The sequence below is a fragment of the Dipodomys spectabilis genome, unplaced genomic scaffold (assembly GCF_019054845.1).
Source record: "Dipodomys spectabilis isolate Male_0828 unplaced genomic scaffold, ASM1905484v1 ptg000046l, whole genome shotgun sequence".
Classification (NCBI taxonomy): domain Eukaryota; kingdom Metazoa; phylum Chordata; class Mammalia; order Rodentia; family Heteromyidae; genus Dipodomys; species Dipodomys spectabilis.
The window spans coordinates 8,143,067-8,159,924 of record NW_024870723.1 but is presented as its reverse complement, the minus strand read 5'-3'; positions in this window follow the sequence as shown (position 1 = coordinate 8,159,924).

The window sequence follows — 16,858 nt, the reverse complement described above, 5'->3', positions numbered from 1 at the left end:
CTCCCCTATGACCCAGCAATCCCACTTTTGGGCATTTACCCAAATGTTTACAAACAAGACCACACTAAAGCTACCAGTACAACTATGTTTATTGCAGCATTATTTACCATAGCTAAGATCTGGAACCAACCCAGATGCCCCTCAGTAGATGAATGGATCAAGAAAATGTGGTATATATACACAATGGAATTCTATGCCTCCATCAGAAAGAATGACATTGCCCCATTTGTTAGGAAATGGAAAGACTTGGAAAAAATTACATTAAGTGAAGGAAGCCAGGCCCAAAGAAACATAGGCCCCATGGTTTCCCTTATTTGCAATATCTAGTATGTGTATGAGTCAAGTGGAAAAGGTCAGATAATGTGATGTTAGGAAAATGAACCCTTAGATATGTATTTTAACGTTTTTTACTTTCATGCATGTGTTTCTAACGCATTTATAAGATTATTTCTTTGTTGCTTTGTATGTCCCTCCCCCACAGTATAATCCCTGGTTTCACTATATTTGATGTCAGTATAACTTGTGGAGGAGATGGGGAAAAAGAAGTCGTTTAAGGATACAGGTGGACCTGTTGCAAAAATGAGAAGTACAAGTTGTCTTGTCCAAAACGAGCTTTACAATGTCAGTTGGGGGGTGGGGGGGGATTGGGACTGGGCGGGGGAGAGGCTGGGAAGGGATGTGAAGTGTAAACAAAGGAGGAGGCTGCAATGCTTGGTAAGAAATGTATGCATTATCCTGCCCATGTAATTGTAACCCCTCTGCACAGTATGTTCACAAATAAAATAAAATACAAAAAAAAAATCCTGGTAAGAAAGAACAGATGTCATAAGTGGCATCTTTCTCTGTATCCATGTATCATGAAAACAGCTGTAAGAAACACCTGATTTTATTCATAGCCATGACTCAAGTCGAATTGGGAGAGAGGGTATCAACAAGAGAAGCCTTGAGATCTGCCATAGCAGAACAAAGCCCAATGTGAATGGCATAGGCTTCCAGGGACGCAGGGGAGTAGCCTTCACTAAACACGCCACTAAATAACTCTAATCCTTGTGGAAAAAAGGCAAAGGTGCTCTCTTCCAGTTCCCCTTCAAGCCTCTTAAATGGGGAAGGGAAAGATAAAAGCTGCAGCCTCTTCCTAGATGGGGCTCCTCTCCTGTCCTTACCACAGTCCTGCTCAGAGTCTCTCACAGCAGAACTAGAACTGAGCAGGGTTATGGGCTGACTCCCCTTTGGTGTGCTATATGAGACCAGCTGACTTTCCTTCAACCTAGTGCTTTAAAACTCCCTTTTAAAATAAAATTGAGCAAAGGAAGCCAATATCAAGGAAAACTAAGACAAAGATTAGGAAGAAACACTTGGAATAGCTGGTGTTGGGGTCCTTTCCTCTGATTCATTTTACTGTGGATGAAAGGGAGGAGTCCACAGAGGGGAAGCAATTACTACAGGAAGCCTAAAGGGTAATAAGCAGCCAAGGTAGATCCCTGTTAGTCTGTGACCTTCCAATGAGAAGTCCCCCGAGGAAGAAAACCCTCCTTGCCAGAGGGTATATTGAACAGAAAAGGGTGGTAGACCTAAAGGATTCAGCAGGGCCAAGACATAACTTGTTTATGGTTCCCTGCACACCAAGGGCAATGGTAGAAAGCTATGGACAGTAGACAGGAGAGAAAGAAGGACACGTAGTCCTTCTTTTCTCCCAGCCCCTCTCATTCAGATACCAAGAACTTGACAAGAGCAGCATTTGGGATTGAGGGGACAACACAGGTATGCCTAATGACAATGACCCTGCCTTGGAGAAAGTGGTCATCTGTTCAAGCTCCACAACTAAGAAGAGAAAAGAAAAGAAGAGAAGAGAAAGAAATGTATTGACTGCCTTACTCGTGTACCTGTAATCCCTCTGAGCAGCATCTTTACAATAAAATTTTAAAAAAAAACCTTCAAAAAAATCACATAGTACATTATAAATGCCTCCAAATCACTTGAATATTTTGTTCACAATTTTAATAGTAGTTAAACCAAATATACTTACTTGACAATTTCTAATAAGAGTAAGGTAGTGATGGATAGCCATGAGTTAGAAAAATGAGGAAAAAATAACATTGTTCAAAACCAAATGAACTCATTACCTGACATGCAGCTGTAAAACCTGTGTACATCACCGTTACATTAAAAATAAAAATGATAAAAAAAAACAATAGACTTACGTAGAGATGGGATTTAACACTAGACTTATTTATAGATGGGATTTTTGCTTAAAGAAATAAAGAGGGAAATTGATTGAGGATTTTCAATAACAAGGTGATTTGGATCTTGGAATATAAATGTATTTATCAGGGGTAGAAAGAGCAAATTTGGTGATAGATAATATAAAAGTAACTTATACGAACAATAAATACCTGTCAATATACTAAGTATCAGTTGCTGAATAGTAGATATGTGAGAACAGGATTAAGTAAGCAGGACGAAGTGAAGGTGGTAAAAAGGGAAATATTTCACATTATCTCCCCAGTTGGTGCCATTATTGGTGATATGTAAGTTAGACCACAGGAAAGGGTCACTGACATGAAGCCAGCTGAGAGATTGTGGAGACTCAGAATCCAAGATGTTAGCTAGATGAACTCTAGATTGTGTTAGTGTTGAAATTTTCTTAAAATGACAAAGAGTGTTAGACCAACATAGAGAAACAATACTAAAGTTTTCAATGATGCAGGGAGAACTAGCAGATCACTGGCAGATTATAGCATCAAGAAGAGAAAAATCTGTGTGAAAGATTCAAAGCAATTTTGAATGTTTGAAAATGTGGTGAAGGAAGGATCTGGAACTGGAATAAACTGGGGAACTGGAAATGCTTAGGAAGCCATAGACCCTTAGTCTCTTGCTCTTGCATGAAAGACTTAATCCTTAGTATTGATTCCCTTCATCAGTTGGACTCATTTCCCTTCAACTGTAGGGCAATCTCTTCCTGCCTGTCCAAGGTAGTATTGAGCCATGTCCACCATGATATCAAGGGAATGGGAACACACAGTACACACACTGCTTCTCAGGCCAACCCTCACATAGACAAGAATGTGATATGTTTCTTTTTTGGTGTTGTGGATGTTTGAACTGATGGCTTTCCTTATGTTTAAGCACGAGATGACCTACTTGCTAGACAGGCTCTATTCCACTTGAATGCTTGAGCCTCCATCCAAGCACAGTTTGCTGCAGGTTTATTCTTGATTGATTAATTGACTGTTTTTTGTTTGTTGAGGTTTCAGTGATTGACTGATTTTTATATTTAATTGGTCATGCATCTGGGACTACGTGCTCTCTATGAGCTCTTCAGCTCACATGGTTGCTCTACCTTTTGAGCCACAGTGCTACTTCTGAATTTCTGGTGGTTAATTGGAGCTAAGTGTCTCATGAACTTTCCTGCCCTGACAGACTTTGAACCCCAATCCTTAGATCTCAGCCTCCTGAGTAGAGAGGATTACAGGCATGAGCCACTGGTGCCTAGGTGCTGCATTTTCTTTTGAGATTGAGTCTCACTTGTTTTCCTGGTCAGCTGGATCACAGCGCCTACTGAAGATCTCATATAGCTAGGATGACAGGCACACACCACCATACTAGGCCTTTTCTGTTGACATGGGGGTTTGTGGATTGTTTCCTTGGGCTGGAATGCAAGTCCAGTTCTCTCAATCTAGCTTCCTGTGTAGACTGGGATGGCAGGAGCAAGTGTTCTCACCTGGCTAACAATGAAAATCAGGTCATGAGAACTTTGGTGTGAACTCTTTGTCCTCAAGCTGTGATCTTTGTCCTTTTTATCTCTCAAGCATCTAGGCTAACAAGCATGACTAGCCAGGGCCCCAAGAAAAACAAATCCTTAGCTGACTCCACATGCAAATTTTCAATGTTATTTTCTTCCAATACAATTTAGTGTTTATATTCTCCTTATTCTGAAGAATTTAAACTTTCCCAATTCTGAATATCTGGATTTTTCCATTGAATATTTTCAGAGCATGATTGCCTCTGGGCAGCTGATAATTGGGGAAGTGAACTTGTGGAGAAGGGTAGGACTATGGTGTGTGCCTCCTGCCCATCTCTGCACTGGAGGAATTCTTGAATGGAGAAGGGAGATTTTCAGAAAGGCTATAGCACTGAGTTGAATAGAAAGGCTAGAGAATGTCAGTAAGGAACTTCCACCTTGCAACAGACAAAGAAGTTGAGCGAGGGAGGCAAAAAGAAAGTCAGAGATCCTAGGGAAATCCTGAAGGAAAATAGTGAGTGGGCGATGTATTTTCTGGAAATATTGAGGAAGCAGATGTGGGAACGAAGTTTTTGTTTTTTCATTTTTTAAGTGCCAGAGCACCTTTTCCTTCGAAGGATTAGTAGACAAGTATAACAAAGGACCTATGGCAATATAGCTTCTCAAATCTATTTCATGGGCATGCATTTCGATGAAGGTATATATGTAGGTTCCAAAATAGGCTCCTACTACAACGTGTAATTCATCACAATTTTTTTTTAGGGGGGGTCCGGTTGTGGGGCTTTAACTCCAGGCCTGGGCACTGTCCCTCAGCTCTTCAGCTCAAAGCTAGCGCTCTACCACTTGAGCCACAGCGCCTCTTCTGGCTTTTTTCTTTTTGCTTATGTGGTGCTGAGGAATTGAACCCAGGGCCTCAGGCATGCAAGGCAAGCACTCTACCACTGAGCCACCTTCCCAGCCCAATTCATCACAATTTTAGCTGCATGTCAGATTCATCTCATAACTTTGCAATGGAACCTTAGTCTGACCAATGAATTAAATTAGCTTTTACTTTTGTCTTTTTTCCTTATGTCCCGGGTATCATTTTCCTGACATCGCATTATCTGACCTTTTCCGCTTGACTCATACATATACTAGATATTGCAAATAAGGGAAACCATGGCACCTATGTTTCTTTGGGCCTGGCTTCCTTCACTTAATATAATTTTTTCCAAGTTTTTCCATTTCCTAACAAATGGGGCAATGTCATTCTTTCTGATGGAGGCTTAGAATTCCATTGTGTATATATACCACATTTTCTTGATCTGTTCATCTACTGAGGGGCATCTGGGTTGGTTCCAGATCTTAGCTATGGTAAATAATGCTGCAATAAACATAGTTGTGCTGTAGCTTTAGTGTGGTCTTGTTTGTAAACATTTTGGTAAATGCCCAAAAGTGGAATTGCTGGGTCATAGGGGAGTTCTATATAGTTTTTTTTTTTTTTGTCGGTCATGGGGCTTGAACTCTGGGCCTGGGCATTGTCCCTCAGCTCTTCAACTCAAAGCGAGCGCTCTACCACTTGAGCTACAGCGCCACTCATAGGGGAGATCTATGTGAAGTCTTTTGAGGAACCTCCATACTGCTTTCCAAAGTGGTTGAACAAGTTTACATTCCCACCAACAATGAAGTAAGGTTCCTTTCTGTCCACAGCCCCTCCAGCGTCTGTTGTTGTTAGAGTTCTTGATTTTTGCCGTTCTAACTGGGGTGAGGTGATATCTCAATGTTGTTTTGATTTGCATTTCTTTTATGGCTAGGGATGTTGAACATTTCTTCATGTGTCTATTGGCCATCCTTCTTTCTTCTTCAGAGAAGTTTCTCTTTAAGTCTTTCGCCCACTTATTTATTGGGCAGTTGTTTCTTTGAGGATTTGTTGTTGGGGGGTTTAATTTTTTGAGTTCCAAGTATATTTTAGATATGAGACCCTTGTCCGTTGTATGACTAGTAAAGATCTTCTCCTAATCGGTGGGCTTTCTATTATCTTGCTAGTTATGTCATTTGCCCTGCAGAAGCTCTGCAACTTTATGCAATCCCATTTGTCCAACCTTCCTTTGATTTGTTGTGTTTCCGGGTCTCTATTCAGAAAGTTTTGGCCAGATCCAAGGAGACCTAGGGTTTCTCCTATTCCATCCTGTAATGTTTTCAGAGTGTCTGCTTTGACTTCAAGGTCTTTGATCCGTTTGGAGTTGATTCTGGTGCAGGGTGATATATAAGGATCTAGCTTTAGTTTTCTACATGTAGTTAACCAATTTTGCCAGCACCATTTACTGAAGAGGCTGTCTTTGTTCCATTCTATTGTTTTATCTCCCTTATCGATGATTAGATGGCTATAGGTCTGTAGGTTCATTTCTGGGTTTTCAATTCTATTCCATTGGTCCTGAGGTCTGTTCTTATGCCAATACCAAGCTGTTTTGATTACTATGGCTTTATAGTAGAGTTTGAAATTTGGTATTGATATTCCTCCAGCAGTGTTCTTTCCGTTGAGGAGCGTTTTTGCTATTCAGGGTCTTTTATTGTTCCATATGAATTTTTGGATTGCCTCTTCTATTTCCTTGAAGAATGAGGGTGGAATTTTGATAGGTATTGCGTTGAATTTGTAGGTAGCCTTGGGAAGTATTAACATTTTCACGATGTTAATCTTTCCAATCCAGGAGCATGGGAGGCTTTGCCATTTTTTTAGTTCTGTGTTGATTTCCTTTTTCAAGATTTTAAAGTTTTCATAGAGGTTGTTCCCTTCTTTAGTTAATTCCTAAGTATTTTATTTTTCGTGGGGCTATTACAAATGGAGTTGCTTTCCTAATTTCAGCCACACTTTTCTCATTGTTGGCATACAGAAAAGCCTTTGATTTTGGGGGGTTAATTTTATAACCTGCTACTTTACCAAAGTTTTGAATCAGCTTGAGTAATTTGGGAGTGGAGTCTATGGGATTCTTTAAATACAAGATCATGTCATCTGCAAAGAGGGAGAGTGTTATTTCTTCTTTCCCTATTTGGATCCCCTTTATGTCTGCATCTTGTCTTATTGCTGTAGCTAGGCATTCTAATACTAGATTGAAGAGAAGTGGAGAGAGTGGGCATCCTTGTCTTGTTCCTGAGTTAAGAGGAAATGGCTTTAGTTTTTCACCATTGAGTATAATGCTGGCTGTAGGTTTGTCATATACAGCCTTTATTGTATTGAGGAATGTTCCATGGATTCCTAATTTTTCCAAAACCTTCATCATGAAGGGGTGTTGGATCTTGTCGAATGCTTTTTCTGCATCTATTGAGATAACCATGTGGTTCTTATTCTTGCTCCTGTTGATGTGATGAATAATATTAATTGATTTGGGTATATTGAACCAGCTTTGCATCCCTGAAATGAATCTTGTTTGATCGTGGTGTATGATTTTTTGGATGAATTGTTGAAGTCGATTGGCCAAAAATTTGTTGAGAAGTTTTGCATCAATATTCATCAAAGAAATGGGTCTATAGTCCTCTTTCTTTGATGAGTCCCTGCCTGGTTTTGGGATGAGGGTTATGATGGCTTCATAGAATATGTTCGGTAGTGAGCTTTCTCTTTCAATTTCATTGAAGAGTTGGAGGAGTATTGGTGTGAGCTGTGCTTTGAAGGCCTTGTAAAATTCCGCTGTAAAACCATCTGGTCCTGGACTTTTCTTACCTGGGAGGACTCTTATTGCTGTTTCTATTTCAGTACTTGATATGGGCCTGTTAAGATAGTTTAACTCATCTTGGTTCAGTTTTGGCATGTCAATATTTGCTAGGAAAAGGTCCAATTCTGTCAAGTTCTCAAACTTATTAGCATAGAGTTTTGAGAAGTATTCCCGTATAATGTTCTGAATCTTGGTTGTTTCCGTGGAGATGTTTCCATTCTCATCTCTGAGTTTATTAATTTGGGTGTGCTCTCTTCTTTTTCTGATAAGATTTGCTAAGGGTCTGTCATGGAGGCTGAACAACACACTACTGAATCATGAGTGGGTCATGGAAGAGATTAGAAAGGAAATTAAAATGTTCATGCTATTCCACAAAAATGAACACACAAATTACCAGCTCCTCTGGGACACAGCAAAGGCAGTACTCAGAGGCAAGTTTATAGCTCTGAGCTCCTACATCAACAAATTGGAGAGATCTGAAACTAACAATTTAATGGCACACCTAAACCTCCTTGAAAAAGAGCAGCAAGATATACCCCAATCCAGTCCCCGGAAAGAAATAATCAAAATTAAATCAGAATTAAATGAATTAGAATCCCAAAAAACTATAGAAAGAATCAACAAACAAAGAGTTGGTTCTTCGAAAAACTTAACAAAATGTGGCTTGTACTCTTTCAGTAAGGCTTTGTTCAAGGGCTTCAGGATGACATCCTGTGTCTTCTTCTGATTCCTCACATGGGTCAGAAGGGGAGAGAACATCAAGCCCTGGGCAAAGTGCCCCCTTCCCACCAGTCTGTGGCCAGCAATACCCTGAAGGCACTCATGCTCAGAAAGGGAATCAGCCACTGTGTGATGGGATGATTCAAGTCTTCCTTCCTGAGAGTGGTCTCAGAAGATAGCATGGGCCTTGTCCATTTCTAGCCACTCTCATCAGCAGTGTGACACCTCCTCCCAGGCAGGATCATGTTCAGGTCTTGTGGCTGTAGGTAAACAGAATCAAGTAGGCATGGGCCTAGGTCTCACCAGAGAGGTTTGCCCAAGCCCAAGAGAAGGAGCAGGCCCAGAGCCAGGGACCCATTTCCTCCTACCAGTCAGGTCCCAACTGGGCTGGAGGCTGCACTGGTAGAGGCTACACCTGCAGCCTTCTCCAGCTCCCCTGAGTCTCTGAGCAGAGCACACAGGAAGACACATTCTCCCAGCTGGCTGCTAATGACAACCACTCCCTCTTGTGGCCTGGAGAGGACTGAGCATGATGGAAAGTCATGGAATCTCCATGAGGAAAGAGATAAATGACTCCTGATCCCTTGAAGAATTGGAATATGAAAAAGGCTTCTCCTGAACAAGGCCAGTTCACCTGTGAAAAGCCTCTGCTGTTTCAGGTTATGTAATACCCAGAATCCTACCATCCTAACTCTGAGGCTCTGGATCTCCCTTCCTCTAAGGAAAGTCAAGAAGGTTCCTGTTGCATTGTGCCTTATTTAGTCAAAGTCTTCATCTCCTTGATCCATGTATCTGCCTTCTTGACTCTCCAAAGGCCCTGAGGTGGTCTTACTCATGTCAGTGGCTGGGTCCACTGTTCCTCCCTCCTTGCTATCAGGTCTAGACCTGAGCACTGCCCACTGGCTCCAGCATGCTGGGTTTCTGCCATCTCTACTAAAAGACCAATTTCAGGAGGGAAGCAAATGGACATGGAGATGGCCACTGGCCTGTGTCCTGACTTGTTGAAGACAGCAGGTGAGTGTCATGCTTCCCCACTCACCATGAAACTTTGGACACCTTTTCTGTGTGCTCAACTATGCTCACCCTGATGAGACAGGTGTCTCCCACCTGCTCGTTATTTGGAACCAACGGGTAGCTGTTGCTCTCCCCACCTAAATTCCAACTCTTTCTATTGCTTGTCTTAGCCTCAGGTGTATTCGAGGTTCAAGAGAAGGCTGGGCTTTTGCAATTTAAGAGCATTCCAGAAGTCCCTGGAGAGGATGACTTGCAGAACCTGATCTGGAAAGACAGCTACATGAGGAGAGGCCTTGATATAGATGGGTGTCCCAGCCTGGGAGGAAGGTCTAGGCCCTTCCAAAACTGTATGATGTGAACAGGAGCTAGGTTTTCCAGACCTCTTGGCTGCACCTCCATTGGATAAGTTAGGAATGGACTAGTAGTGCAGGGTGCCACCGTTTCCTTCTCTTGGGAGGATTCTCCCTTGAGTCTCCTGTGGAGATCCAGGTGGGAGCTGTTCACACCAGGGCACAGAGGGCCACTGTATGAGGGCTCTTCCACGGTGTCCTGCTGCTGCTGTCAGGGCCACGCTGGAGATGCTCCTGTGCTGTGGGCTGGGAGTTGCCACTGCCACTGAGGTCAGTGTTGAGACTATGGCGGCTTCAGTCAATAGATGGCTTGCTGGAGGGAACTTCCCCAGCTTACCCCCCGTTCCTGCTCCCCATTACCCTGCTAGCGTGCTGCTCCAGTCTAGGCCCTTCGAAAATCCCGACCCCTATCTGAGGGATGCACCCCAGACACAAGCAAGGGGAGGAAAATCCCAGAGAGCCGAGGCCTCTGAGCCCACAATCAGGGATGCTGTCAGTGGGGAGAAATCAGCATCAGCCTCAGGTGTCGCAGCCCAGAATCTTCCCTGGCCCCTGCCAGTCGGTGTCCATCCACTTACTTCTGTCCTGCCTTTCTAATTTGTGAAAACTTCTTGGTCTTGTGGTTTGTAGTGTCAGTCTGCCTCCTGGGCTCCAGTGCACATGACAGCTCATAGCTAAGACAAGAGGTTTTGGTGAGGTGACCAAGTGCCATGTTTGTTCACTGCCAGAGTGGCTTGCACTTCAGAGCATGATGGACCATCCTCATGCGGCCGAACAGAGACTCTGTCGGTTCCCACTGGAATCCTTGGTCACACCTCCGGCCCTCCGGACTCCATTGTCAGGATGTCCCCCCTCATTCAGCCAGTGTCTGACAACCCACCTGGCTTCCTCACTGAGCCACTCCAGAATTTTCTGCTTCTTTAGGTGATGAAATCTGCAGGTTTGTTGCAGGTCTTTCAGGTCTTAGATGATCTCATTTTCCTGGTCTTGGGGAGCACAAGAGCAGTGACAGGGCAGGACTGGCCTGGCCTGGGCTTTGCTGGCTGAGGAGGGACCCAGCTCCTCTACAAGCTCTGCCCACCAACCCGCCATTGAGTCCCCCAGACTTGTGTGGGATCTCACACTCAATGCTGGGGACCTCCTGGATGCTACTTTGCAATCTACCATGACAAGTGCTGGACCTTCTCTCTCCTCTCATTGGACCCATGAAGATATTGCAGCTGGTTATGTTTGACAAGAGAAACTTGATGTTCCCTTCCCAGGCTGTTGTGTCTGGACAGCTGATACTCACCTGAATTAATTTCATCATATGTGTTTTGTCTTAGTATGCAGAGTGCCATGGAGTCAGTATGGGGACCGTCTTCCATCAGCACACCCAACCAGGGCCTCATCAAGCCTGAGCAACATGTGTGCATACACAAGAGTAGGGCCTGCATTCAGAGGAGGCTGTGAACCTAGCATGAAGTCAGGATCAGGGATTTTGTTGTCTAACCCCTGGGAAGCTGGAGAGTGACTGCAGCATCAGTAAAAAGGCCTTTATTAGGCCAGAAGTTGCTTGTCTTAGGAAAGCCTGGCTTCAGTTGTGCCACATGGACCTCCCTTAAAGGACTTGAAACCCCAGCTGGCGTGTGTGTGCACACAGCTCACGGGTCAGGCAGGTTTGGCCAGCAGATGGTCAGAGGGGCATAGGACTGAGCACTGGGCATGGCCAGGAGACTATAAGGAGTGCCAGAGCTCAGGACTCTGAGGGGCCTTTCTTCTCCTCTTGCCAAGGAGCCAACTGGGGCCTGGCTACTCACTTCATGGATATCCTGATATGCAGTATCTATCATCATGGGATCTATCAGGAAGATTCCCAGGTAGGAAATAATGCCCATTGAGATCAGCTGTAGGATTGGGTGGTCGATGGTCAAGGCCCAAGGCCCATCTCATACCCAATCTCACAGGGCATCTCAGTCAGTCTTCAACCTTACAGATGCTCCCATGGCACAGCCACTTGGGAAACCTGTGATCCCCCCTAGTGTCTAGGGCCCGTTCTTGCTGCCTGGTTCTCCAAACTTCCCCACGTCCAAATCTAGGCTGGTATACGCAGATCACAAAATGCTGTAGCACCCCTCTGCCTACTGTGTGCCTACGGGAATCTCTCCTTGCTCTCCTTACAATAGAAATCAGGTTGTGTTTCTAAACACCTTCAGGATGGCACTGACTCCCCCGTGTTTCCCCTCCACATCTGCACCCTGTCTTCCCTTCCTCATGTCATAGCTTTGCCAGGAGCTCTTTGCTCTTAGATTAATTATTTGTAGGAGAAGTGATTTTTTCCAGTTTGTGGAATGTGCAGAAGGAGTATCTGTGCGAGGGGCAGAGAGAAGGTGACAGTTGGAAAGTGGGGAGGTGGGAGTTGGATTCCATTTGGTTTTGGAAGGAAGGAAACCATGTGACTCCACAAAAGGGTTGAAAATCGGTTCAAATAGCCCCAAGAATCCACCAGGCAAGAGCAAGTGTTTCTTCCTGTCATAACCATGAGCCATCGCTCTTCCACTAGGCAGCTGTGCTTTCAATTCAAGTGGATGCAGATTGGTAGGCATGACAGAAAACCTAGTAAGCTTGTGTGTGTGTGTGTGTGTGTGTGTGTGTGTGTGTGTGTGTGTGTGTGTCTGTGTCTATGTGTGTGTCTGTGTCTGTGTATGCTCAATCTGACAGGAGGTGTCTGAATCCTGATAATAAATACCCACCTGGACCCAGGGAATGGGGTTTGTGTCCAGGGCTTAGGGAGTGTGACACCTACCATGTTTGTCCATAGGGCAACTGCTGTGGGAATAGGGACCCACCTGCAGACCTCTTGCCATGATGTCTTCAGTCGGAAGATGGCCGTGCTCTGTAGGGCAGAGAAGATGGCATGGAGTGAGGGGAAGTTCCTCAGGTCTCGGCAAACTTGGAGAGGAAGGCTGTGTGAGTCTTGCCAGACACATCCGCCTCCTGTTGGCCTGGACAAGAGAGAGATGATGGGAGTGTTTGGAACTGGGCAGGGATTTAGGTCACCCAGGCATGATTATGGTTCCCCTGGGGCTTTAACAAACTTTCTCTAATGTGTGCTGGGTGAGTTAGCAGGTCATCCAGAGTCTCCACACAGGAGTGTGCTGGGGAGCTCTTTGTATCTGGAATTGGTAATAGGTGTTGATTTAATGGAAGGCAGAGGCTGGAAGGTCAGTGTAGGGCCTCTATCAGTTACAGGACACCAGAGGTTGTGGGAGGGAGACAGAGTTTGAGCCCTCTATAGGTTAGTAACTGAGTGAGGTGATGGTGGGTGACAATGGTAGGCTTGTGCCCAGGTTCAGTTTCTTTGACTCCTGTAATAGGACTCAAGTGGTGGCTAGGCCACAGAGGCAAGGAGCCCAGCCCCTCATGGTAGGGTCTACGTGTCTGGACAAATAAGCAACTGGCACAAATGAGGTCCGATCTGCTGACCTCAAACTCCCAATGTAAAACCCTAGTTCTCAGTTACATAATGAAAGAACAGGTGTGAAGGCTCCGGCAGCCTGAGAGCAGAGGCCTGTGTGGAGGCCATGTGGAACCAGTCTGCTGAAGGGAGAAATGTGAGTGGAGGGCGTTCAAAGGGTTTCCTCCCGTGACCCTCTAGCTACTTCATATAAGTGGCAACTTCAGAGGGAGTTGTTGGGGGTCCAGGTCCTGAGGTAGTCAGCAAGACTCAAAAAGGAGAGAAGCTCCATCTTAGTGGAGGGCTAGGGCAGTTAGTAATCAGGAGTTTGGTGGGGATAGTAAAAGCCTTGTGTGTGGCCCAGTTGAATACACAGAAAAGTCACTGACTGCTGAACCACCTGTACCTTCCTGGGTGAGACTCGGTATCCCTGGGAGGCCAGAAAGTTACCAAGGGTTACCTTGGTGGCACTACACCATAGTAAGTGACCTGAACCCAAAAGTTTGCCGTCTAGGGTCCTTGGCAGTGAGTTTCGTGCATCTAAACAAGGTAGATTGCTGGGCAGTTGTGGCTCACCCCTGTCATCTTAGCTACTCAGAAGGCTCAGATCTGAGGATCACAGTTGAAAGACAACCCAGGCAAGAAAGACCCTGAGACTCTGATCTCCCATAAACCACTCACAAAACACAGAAGTAGCTTTGTGCCTGAAGTCATACAGTGCTGGCCTTGAGCTGAAGAGCTCAGCAACCAGGCCCAGAATTCATGCCCCACATGTGACAAAAAAAAAGAGCTCAGGACAAATGGGATTGTATAAGGTTGCAGAGCTTCTGCAGGGCAAATGACATAACTAGCAAGATCAATAGAAAGCCCACAGACTGGGAGAAGATCTTTACTAGCCATACAACGGACAAGGGTCTCATATCTAAAATATACTTGGAACTCAAAAAATTAAACCACCCAACAACAAATCCTCAAAGAAACAACTGCCCAATAAGTAAGTGGGTGAAAGACTTAAAGAGAAGCTTCTCTGAAGAAGAAAGAAGGATGGCCAATAGACACATGAAGAAATGTTCAACATCCCTAGCCATAAAAGAAATGCAAATCAAAACAACATTGAGATATCACCTCACTCCAGTTAGAACAGCAAAAATCAAGAACTCTAACAACAACAGATGCTGGAGGGGATGTGGACAGAAAGGAACCTTACTTCATTGTTGGTGGGAATGTAAACTTGTTCAACCACTTTGGAAAGCAGTATGGAGGTTCCTCAAAAGACTCCACATAGAGCTCCCCAATGACCCAGCAATCCCACTTTTGGGCATTTACCCAAATGATCACAAACAAGGCCACACTAAAGCTACCAGCACAACTATGTTTATTGCAGCATTATTTACCATAGCTAAGACATGGAACCAACCCAGATGCCCCTCAGTAGATGAATGGATCAAAAAGATGTGGTATATATACACAATGGAATTCTATGCCTCCATCAGAAAGAATGACATTTCCCCATTTGTTAGGAAATGGAAAGGCTTGGAAAAAATTATATTAAGTGAAGTAAGCCAGGCCCAAAGAAACATAGGTCCCATGGTTTCCCTTATTTGCAATATCTAGTATAGGTATGAGTCAAGCGGAAAAAGTCAGATAATGTGATGTTAGGAAATCGAAACCTCAAATATGTATTTTAATGTTTTTGTTTCTTTCATGCATGTGTTTCTAACGCATTTATAAGATTATTTCTTTGTTGCTTTGTATGTCCCTCCCCCACAGTGTAACCCCCGCTTTCACTATATTTGATGTCAGTATAACATGTGGAGGAGATGGGGACAAACAAGTCGTTTAAGTATTCAGGTGGACCTGTTGCAACAATGAGAAGTACAAAATGTCATGTCAAAACCAGCTTTACAATGTCAGAGGGGGGGGGGGGGTATGATTGGGTGGGAGGGAGGGGGGAGGCTGGGAAGGGAGGTGAAGGGTAAACAAAGGAGGAGGCTGCAATGCTTGGTAAGAAATATATGCATTATCCTGCCCATGTAATTGTAACCCCTCTGTACACTATGTCCTCAAATAAAATAAAATAAAATTAAAAAAAAAAAAAAAAGAGCTCAGTAGTGTAAAATTGTCACTGTCTCATGGGTTTCCTCAGAAATCAAAGGCTGTCGTGGTAAGGGTTAGATAGTGGGGCTGGCTTTATGGGGGCCCTGAAGCCTTCACGGAGGCTTAGTTGCCTAAACAGAGGAATCTAAGCCTCCGGACTGGTCACTTAATTGGGAGTAGGAATTAGTCTCAGCGGATAGGTGTTGCCTCACCTGCCAGCCAGGGCAGAGCTTAGGTCTGTGAGGGGCATTTGCTGACTTACAGACATGACATTGAGTTTCTCTGGTGCTCCATCCCCATCAGCTCTGATTGCTGGGTATCTCCATGGGAGGTGGGTCCTGCTAGGTCATCAGGTGTTCAGGCTCCTAATGCTCTGTGTCACCTATGGCAGGAAGTGGCACATATCACTGAGACACTCCCTTCATTGTGGGAAGATAAGATGGCATCCTCCAAGTGTGTTGGGAGTGGTTTCCCAGTTGTAGGAAAACATTTACTCTCATCAGAAATGAAAGGACTAGGTGATGGTGAGGGTTGCCTGTTAATATTGAGGGTTCACTTGAATATGTTTTACTTTGTTCTTTTTAAGTATGTTTTATATTGTGAAAATTCTTTACAGGGGTTACAGTTACATGAGTAAGGCAATGAGTACATTTCCTGTTGAGCATTGTACATTCCTCCTTTGTTATTCCCCTACCATCCTTAATACCCACCTCCCTAACTACTCCTATACCATCCCCCTCCAAGTTGTAAAGTTCATTTTCAACATAGTATCTTGTACATCTCATTTTTACAATGGGTCAGTGTATATCACTATTGAAGCATTTTGTTTTTTCCCTTCCCATCCACAACTTAGAGAAATATATATACAAGATGCAGGGCATTGGAATCAAATACAGTGAAAACAGGGATTTTACCATGGGGGAGGAACATACAAAGAAACCAAAAAAATCACATAGTACATTATAAAGGCCTCCAAGTCACTTGAATATTTTGTTAATGATTTTAATAGTAGTTAAACCAAATATACTTACTTGACAGTTTCTAATCCGAGTAAGGTACGGATGGATAGCCATGAGTTAGAAAAATGAAGAAAAAATAATATTGTTCAAAACCAATTGAACTCATTGCCTGACTTATGCAGCTGTAACCCCTGTGTACATCACCTTTACATTAAAAATAAAAATGATGAAAAAGAAAAACAATAGACTTACGTGGAGATTGAATTTAACACTAGACTTATTTATAGATGGGATTTTTGCTTAAATAAATAAAGAGGGAAATTGATTGAGGATTTTCAATAACAAGGTGATTTGGATCTTGGACTATAAATGTGTTTATCAGGGGTAGAAACAGCAAATTTGGTGATAGATAATATAAAAGTAACTTATAGGAACAATAAATACCTGTCAATATACTAAGTATCAGTTGCTGAATAGAAGATATCTGAGAACAGGATTAAGTAAGCAGGATGAAGTGAAGGTGGTAAAAAGGGAAATATTTCACATTATCTCCCCAGTTGGTGCCATTATTGGTGATATGTAAGTTAGACCACAGGAAAGGGTCACTGACATGAAGCCAGCTGAGAGATTGTGGAGACTCAGAATCCAAGATGTTAGCTAGATGAACTCTAGATTGTGTTAGTGTTGAAATTATCTTAAAATGACAGTGTTAGACCAACATAGAGAAACAATACTAAAGTTTTCAATGATGCAGGGAGAACTAGCAGAACACTGGCAGATTATAGCATCAAGAAGAGAAAAATCTGTGTGAAAGAAATTTAAAGCAATTTTGAATGTTTGAAAATGTGGGAAAG